Here is an 8,724-nt window from a genome sequence, read left to right on the forward strand (position 1 = left end):
GAAAGAGAGTTGGGGAGAGAGAGGGATGCAAAACACGAGAGACTATTAAATACTGAAAATGAACCGAGGGCTGAAGGGGAGAGAGAGGGGGAAGGAGGGCACTTGCAGGGAAGAGCACTGGGTGTTATATGAAAACCAATTTGACAATAAACTATTAAAAAAAAAAGATAATTTGCTTTGTTTAAAAAAAAGTCAAAATTAAAAGAATATGATCCTATCCCATATTGTTTGGAGTAAAATAGTTTTTTTAAGTTTATTTATTTATTTTGAGAGAGAGAAAGAGAAAGAGAAAGAGAGAGAATCCCAAGCAGGCTCTACACTATCAGAGTGGAGACTGATGCTGGGCTCAAATTCACAAACCGTGAGACCATGGTATCAGCTGAAGTTAAAAGTTGGATGCTTAACGGACTGAGCCATCAAGGCACTCCCCCCCCCCACCGATGTTTCATTTTTTAATTTTTTTGTTTGATGTTTGTTTATTATTGAGATAGAGAAACAGAGCAGGAATGGGGGAGGCACTGAGTGAGAGGCAAACACAGAATCAGAAGCAGGCTCCGGGCTCTGAACTGTCAGCACAGAGCCCAACGTGGGGTTCAAACCAACAAACCATGAGATCATGACCTGAGCTGAAGTCGGATACTCAACTGACTGAGCCCCCCAGGTGCCCCATCACACCAATTTTTTTTTAAGTAGGCTTCCAGTTCAAACTCACAACCCTGAGATCAAGACCCAAGCCAAGATGAAGAGTCTGATGTTCAACCAACTGATGCATCTAGGTGCCCCCAAATTTTCTTATTTAGAAATTAGAAACAGCTTATTTCAAAAGCATGGAAGATAAAGAACTCCAAAAGATGAGATCATAAAAGCATTTTGGCACCTTCTTTTGATAGTGTAACTTAGAGTTATTTCTCAGCATACATTTAAAAACTCATTTGGCCACAAAGTCAAGTATTATTTAAAATGTCATAATTTCAGATTTACTATTGCTCACTATTATCAAATCATTTTTTCTCCATGTAATTAAAAATAAATTAAATGAGCAGGTCACTTACTAGCAGTGAAACCATTTGAATGTCTTTATTATGTATATTAAAAATAAGTTTACATTTAAAATAAATTTTGATTGGGGCACCTAGATGCCTTAGTCAGTTGAGGATATGGCTCTTGTTTTTGGCTCAGGTCATGATACCATGGTTAGGGGATCGAGCCCTGCATCAGGCTCTAAGCATGGAGCCTGCTTGAGATTCTCTCTATTTCCCCACCTGTCCCCTACTTGCATGCACTCTCTCTTTCTCAAATAAATAAGTAAAATAAATAAATTTTATGATATAATTTTTAACAATATAGTTCAAGTGATAATGCTTAGTTACTCTATTCATTCATTCATTGTTCCTTTAGCAAACAGATGAGTACAAACTCTTTGCCTGCTACTGTAGAAAAAAGTCAAGAAACAAATGACAGTTCTTGCTTTCAAGGAATTTACAGGCCAGTGGCTGGAAAAGAGACAAGTATACAGAATATTAAAATACAATTTGATCAAAATTCTCTAATTGATGTATGGTAAACTACTGATGGATGTAAAAAAATTGCTATACTATTATCTAGAACAAAAATGTACTTGCTTCCTAATATGGCATAGTTGTTAATGTCACTGAGCTGAACCTGCTGCAGCTAGAAATGCTCAAGAACCAGCTGGGCCAGGAAGTGGAGTTCTTGTCCATGTCCAGTGCCCAGATCAAGGTGATGCAGACCAAGTATGTGGAAGCCACAAGCCATGCAAGAACAATGAGAGGAAAGAATGACTTGTCCCACCGATGAGTCCTATGTATGTCCCTGGGAAACTACATAATATGGAACATGTACTCATCGGCGTGGAATAGGCTACTATGTAAAAAAGACAAATGAAGATGACAGGACTTTTTAAAGAGGAAGATAGATTTCTTCACCAAGCAAGTGGAGAAAATGCAGCCAACTCTGCAGGAGAAGCATACCATGAAACAGGCTGTCACGATGAGATGATGAGCCAGAAGATCTGGTAGCTCACAGCCCTGGGGGCAACTCAGACTATTGCCAAAGCCTAACAATTTATTTCAGAAATGGGGCAGAGGGACCTTGCTTCAGGAGCCTGGGACTTTGTGGGCACAGCTTTCTGGGGTCAGGGAAGAGAAGGTTATTATGTTTAATGCTAATAAATGTGCCAGGTGGGGGAAAAATGAACTCAGTTCCTAGAGGCAAAGACAGAAAATGGAGAAAGAATTAAGAAATTTTAATAAGATGGAATCCACTGGGCATACTGACCAATTAGATGAGGAAAGTAAGACAAAGATTTAAAATTATTGCCAATAATCACTTCTCGGCCTTTTGGCTAAGATCAAGTGTAGTGTAAAATTATTGCCAATAAGAGTGTCCTTCATTTAGACATATATACAGAAAGAAGGTTCTAGTGAATGCTACCTAGAAAAAAAGGGTAAATTGAATATTCCCTATAGATGAGCAAATTTTCCTTGCCTCTTAACTTCCAGATACTACACACAATCCCTCATCCAATACTTTTTGGAGCGAGATGTGTTTTGGAATTAAGAATTTTTTACAGTTTTGAAAGGGAAGTTTAAATCCTTTAGAACTATTAAACAGAACTACAAAAGCTTTTTTAAAAATACAAATTTTTAATATCTAAAACATACATCAAAGACTGCTCAGTACTAAACTATAATTTCAGGCTTCTTGTCACTGAAGTTTAATAAGTGATTCAAAAAGAATGGCCTCTCATGAACTGATAAACAGATATACAAAATGTAGTGTAATCCATACCCTGGAATGTCATTTGGCCATAAAAAGGAATGAAATTCTGACACATGCTGCAAGATGGATGAATCTTGTAAACATTACGCTAAGACACAAATATCCACATATTGTAGGATTCTATGTATACGACATGCCCAGAATAGGGAAATCCACAATGATAAAATGATTAGTGGTTGCCATGGACTCAGAGTAGAGGGGAATAGAGTGACTGCTAAAAGGTGTACGGTTTCTTTTTAAGGTGATGAAAATGTTCTGAAAGTAGTAAGTGATTGAGGTACAACATTGTACAACATTGTAAATATATTAAAAAGAACCAAATTGTATAATTTAAATTTGTGAACTGTGCAGTGTATGAATTGAATCTCAATAATGCTGCCCGTAAAATTTCTTTAAGAATGAATTCATTTGATCAGATAATCTTCAGTTTCTAAAGTATTTAAAATAAGCTGCCAAGACAAATTATACTAGAGAAATATTTCTGTTCATGACTGAATGACTACATTGATCTTATAAAATATAAGAAAATAGTAATATAGTTCTGCAGATATTTCATATTTAAAAATCTAAACATACATAAATAGGTCTAAAAAAGGAACACGCATAATTAGTATGGGTAAGAAAAAATGCTTAGGGAAACAATCAAGTAATAAAATAAGCCGGGGCTACACTATAGTATGTCCTTACCTCAAAGATATAACAAAAACTAAAAATTTCTACCAAATGCTGAAAGCAGTCATAAAAAGGTAATCTGGCAATTTTCTCTCTAAATCCAAAGTCCAAATTCATATTATTCCAATTTAAGTTGGAGAATGTTTATAAACCAATATAAAGCTACTTATAATAGGATCACTGTGAACAATGGCTTTTGGAAATGAGAAAATTTAAAACTGAAGATTCAACCAGAAAAAAAATGAAGAAACTAGAATCTGTCTGCATTAGAACAACCTTAAGTATTAACTTCTAGAAGATGAATTATAGAGGAAAAATGAAAAAAGAATACAAAGGAAAAGCAAAGTCCACCAAAATTATGTTCATCAGTTGGGTCCCTAACTTGATGTTCTACCAGGCTTGCTCTGAAGATGGCTTGTGCTTGATGGCTTGAGTAGTAAGATCTGCTAAATGGCCCTTCCTCTAGCAGATCTCAAAGAGTCAACAAAGGTTAAAAAGAGAAATGTACTTCAGTAGATTAGGAAATGTCACACTGAATTTATACTGCATAGTCTTCTCTTGTAATATATACATATATACACTTACATAACATTTATATGTATACATGTACACATGTATATATATGTATATGTAAGAAAATATCTAAAAACAATATTTAAGAATATAAATAATAAAATGTAGGTGTAATTGAAAATTGACAAAAGTAAAAAAACTGAAAATATGTAGCAAGAAATGAATACTTTCTTTAATTTTCATAGAAAATAAATTCTAAAAGGATAAAATTCTTACCAAATTACCAGTTTATTTAGCCATCTGAATTATTTTTTATAATTTATGTTTTATTCACATGGAGCAATGTAGGTAAAATGGGTAAGTTTTGATTTATAAATACAACATGATAATATGATTACTAGATTCTGTTACATGACCATGAGCTAACTGCTCCCAATATTTATCACAATATGTGGTAAATCACAACAACATTAAAAATTCTCTTTTGTTTCTGTATTGTCCTTTTATGATCACAATGTAAGTTTAATATTATGATAATGTTCAATAGTATAAAGTATAAATGTAATTGGATCTAGGTAATTAAGCAAATGTGAGCTTCCCAATCATTTGATAAAACTTGCTATCTCTTGAATAGCCTGTATAAAATAATAAGGCATGTTTGAAGTATTAGAAAAAATAATTCAACAGACTTTCATAAATCATACTCTTAACATGCAAGGTAGAAAGGAATGATAGGAAGGGTACACATATGTTAAGATAATGTAGCAACTGATTTGTATGAAAAATTTCAGTAATGCTTGCAGCTGGAAATCAAGAATTTTATGGCTTTCCTTTTCTTTTTGAGGTGAGAATGATATTAAAATCTATTATATAACATAAAGAGACTGTGATAAAATAGTATTTATTAAGCTTCTTAAATAAAGTCCACACTAGAATTTTAGTTGGAACTGCAAAAGCAATAAAAAATAATGCCTTCCTTCAATAGGTAGTTTTATTTTATATTTTTATTACTAAGTAATACATGAAACCAAAAATATCAAACATATAATTTGATGGTCATGTGTAGCAAATTCAGCTATATGGACTACTATGTTTACATAATAAGTCTTAGAAGGTGATTAAAAAACTATGCATTCATGGTAAAATCAAATTCAGTTACAATATATCATTCTAATATCAATTAAAAGACAGAAGTAATAAGGGTACAAGTCAGATTTGGGTTTGGAAAATTTTTGTATTAAATACAAACATGTATAATAAACAGAAACATAATTGGAGACATTTAATAAAAATTTAATTTGCCTCAAATAATTCTTTTACTATAATTTATAGAACAGAGGCATGTGGTGACACTATTTCTATTAACTTTATATTTCATGAAAATATTTGCTTTGTTATTAAAAGCTTAGTTTGAGAGTTTCTAAGAAAAATAAGTAATTAAAGAGAAAAGTTGGAGAATGAAGAGCTCATATAAGTGACAGTCAAAAAGAATCTATAAAAAATAATTGTAATAGTAAATGATCTCTACAAGTAGCAGAACAAAAAAACAGATAACTAAAACTGTGAACAAGAATTAGGTATGTGGCAAGATCACAAAATTATTTCCAGGAACACATTCCACCTAAAAGAAATGAAGTTTAAAATTTAAGCTTATTAAAGTAGCTATCTGGGTGAAGCAAAAACACAGTTTAGTGCCCTTATTTCATGGTTTCAAAACTGTATGACAGACAAGCCATATTAAAATCAACTGATTAATTAACTAATGAATGTGGAAAAATGAAAGGGAAGTTCTACTAGATTAATGGCCATTGCTGAATATTTTCAAGTCCTCTACATAGTAATGTAAAGAATGTAATATAATGTAATATAGTGTAAAAACTAACAGATATGTACAATTAGCAAGACTAGACAAACAAAAGTATACACCATATGTGTTTTCACCTAATACTATCCTTCCTTCTGCTATGTTCTTCCATTGTCTGTATAATTATTCAAACCTTCCTCACACTTTAAGATTTGCCCCCAGATTTTCCATAAAGTTTGTCCTATCTACTCCAGCTCATAGAAATTTCCTTTCCCCAGACTCTTGGTTAAGAGTACCACTCATTTCAAAATCATGAGAGACTGAGTTTTCCCGATCATAGAGATATACCCTAATTCATTTTTAAAATCACTTTTTAAATTAAAGTAATTCATGATCAATACAAAATTCAAAATGCATAGAAGGATATGAAGGGGGGGAAGGCTCAATCTTCTACAGATAAACACCATCAATAATTTCTCGCATGTCTCATTTAATCATTTTTATACATCTTTTAGAACCTCTTGGGAAGGGGCACCTGCATGGCTAGGTAGGTTAAGCATCTGACTCTAGATTTCACCTCAGGTCAGAATCTTAAGGTTGATGAGTTGGAACCCATCTCCCACCCCCTTTGGGATTCTGGTTCCCTCTCTTTCTGCCCCTCCCCCACTTGCTCTCTCTAAAAAAGAAAATAAACTTAAAAAAAAGTAAAACTTAAAGAAAAAAAAATTCTTGGGGACAAATTATTTAGGAATTTGGAGTTTTTTAGATTTAGAAAGGTAATTTGATTCATTTACTTAATTTAATGTTAACAACAGCCAATGGAATCTAGGCAACATCTCATCATAAAATACAGTAATATTTCTGTAGTGAATATTCACCCTTTAAGAAATGTTTATTTGAGAGGTGGGGGATAGACTGTAAGCAGGGGAGGGGCAGAGAGTCAGGAAGAGAGAGAGAATCCCAAGCAGGCTCCACACTGTTAGAACAGAGCCTGACACTGGGCTAAAAAACCCACAAATCATGAGATCATGACCTGAGCTGAGATGGAGTTCAACGCTTAACTGACAGAGCCACTGGGTGCCCCTCAACCTTTGATATAAACATAGAACACAGGGGTACCTGGGTAGCTCAGTCGGTTAAGCATACAACTTCAGCTCAGGTCATGATTTCACAGTTTGTGGGTTTGACCCCCACATCAGGCTCTGAGACATTCAGAGCCTGGAACCTGCTTTGTATTGTGTCTTCCTCTCTTTGCCCCGTACCACCCACATTCTGTTTATCTCTCTCTCAAAAGTAAATAAACATTAAAAAAATAAACATAGAACATAAATAATTTCACATATTCACAAATAGTTTTTTCCCCTCAGAAGATGTGCATTTCCTCCAATTTTATTGAGATTTAATGGACATAACACTTGTAACTTTAAGGTTGATTTGATACATGCTTATTACACAATAAGGTTAGTTAACACATTCATCATCTCACCTATTTATATTTGTGTATGTGTGGTGAGAATATTTAAGATGTACTCTCTCAGCAACTTTCAACTATATAATACAATATATAATATATAATTATATTATTGTTAACTGTTATTGTTAATTCAGCACCAGGCTGAATATTAGACCCTAAGAACTTAATTTATATTATAACTAGAAGTTTGTGTCCTTTGTAAAAACTCATCTCCCCATTTCTCCCACTTTCCAACCCCCGGCAACAACCACCATTCTATTCTCTGTATCTATGAGTTTGAGTTTTTCCCCCAAGTTTTTACTTAAATTTCAGTTAGCTAACATACAGTATAGTATTAATTTCAGGTATAGAATTCCGTGATTCAACTCTTAAATACAATACCTGGTGCTCATCACAGTTGTTTTTTTTTAAAGATTCCACATATAACTGTGGTCATACATAAGTCTGGCTAACGTTTCACTTAGCAGAATGCCCTTAAGGTCTATCAATGATGTCACAAATGGTAGGATGTCCTTTTTCATATGGCTAAATTTTATTTATATATTTTCTTTATTCAGTCATTCACCCACTGATGGACACTTAGGTTGCTCCTATGTCTTGGATATTGTAAATAATGTTGTAGTTAGCATTGGGGTGCAGGTATCTCTTTCAGACAGTGGTTTATTTCCTTTAGATATGTATCCAGAAGTGGGACCATACAGCAGGTCTATTTTGAATTTTTTGAGGGACCCATATACTATTCTCCATAATGGCTATGCCAATTTACATTCCCATCAACAGTGCATAAGCCTTCCTTTTTTTTCCACATCCTTGCCAGGACTTGCTATCTCCTTTCTTTTCGTTTTTTTTTAATTTAAAAAAATTTTATTTTTATTTTTTGAGAGAAAGAGAGAGTGAGCAAGAGCAGGAGAGGAGCAGGGAGACACAAAGCCCAAAGCAGGATCCAGGCTCTGAGCTGTCAGGACAGAGTCAGACGAGGAGATTAAACTCATGAACCATGAGATCATGACCTGAGCCGAAGTTGGACGCTCACCAACTGAGCCATGAAGGCATCCCTCTCTTTTCTTTTTAATAATAGCCATTCTTACAGGTGTGAGGTGATATCGCATTGTGGTTTTGGTTTGCATTTCCCTGATGATTAGTGATGCTGAGTATTTTTTTATGTATCACTTGGCCACCTGTGAGTTGTTGTTTTTTTTTTAATGTCTATTTGGGTCCTTCTGCCCATTTTTTATTTAGATTATTTAGTTTTGGCTATTTAGTTACAAGAGTTCCTTATATTTTGGATATTAACCCCTTGTGTAATATCTGGTCACGTAGAGTTTTAAAATTCATGATGAAAAAATTAAGCCTGTAATGTTTCCGGGTCAGTTTCTTTTTGCCCAAATGTGCCGAGGAATAAAGAAACTTTTGAATTGCAGAGCTTTTTTCCTTTTTAGAACAACAATTATAAGCCTAT

At 33.9% G+C, this 8,724-nt stretch overlaps 1 pseudogene; it reads left to right on the forward strand.

Annotated features, from left to right (window-relative positions):
- Window positions 1-1,405: 1,405 nt before the first annotated feature.
- On the forward strand, window positions 1,406-2,081 carry LOC115287021 (annotated as a pseudogene).
- The last annotated feature ends 6,643 nt before the right edge of the window (window positions 2,082-8,724 follow it).

The sequence above is a fragment of the Suricata suricatta genome, chromosome 3, assembly GCF_006229205.1.
Source record: "Suricata suricatta isolate VVHF042 chromosome 3, meerkat_22Aug2017_6uvM2_HiC, whole genome shotgun sequence".
NCBI classification, from domain to species: Eukaryota; Metazoa; Chordata; class Mammalia; order Carnivora; family Herpestidae; genus Suricata; species Suricata suricatta.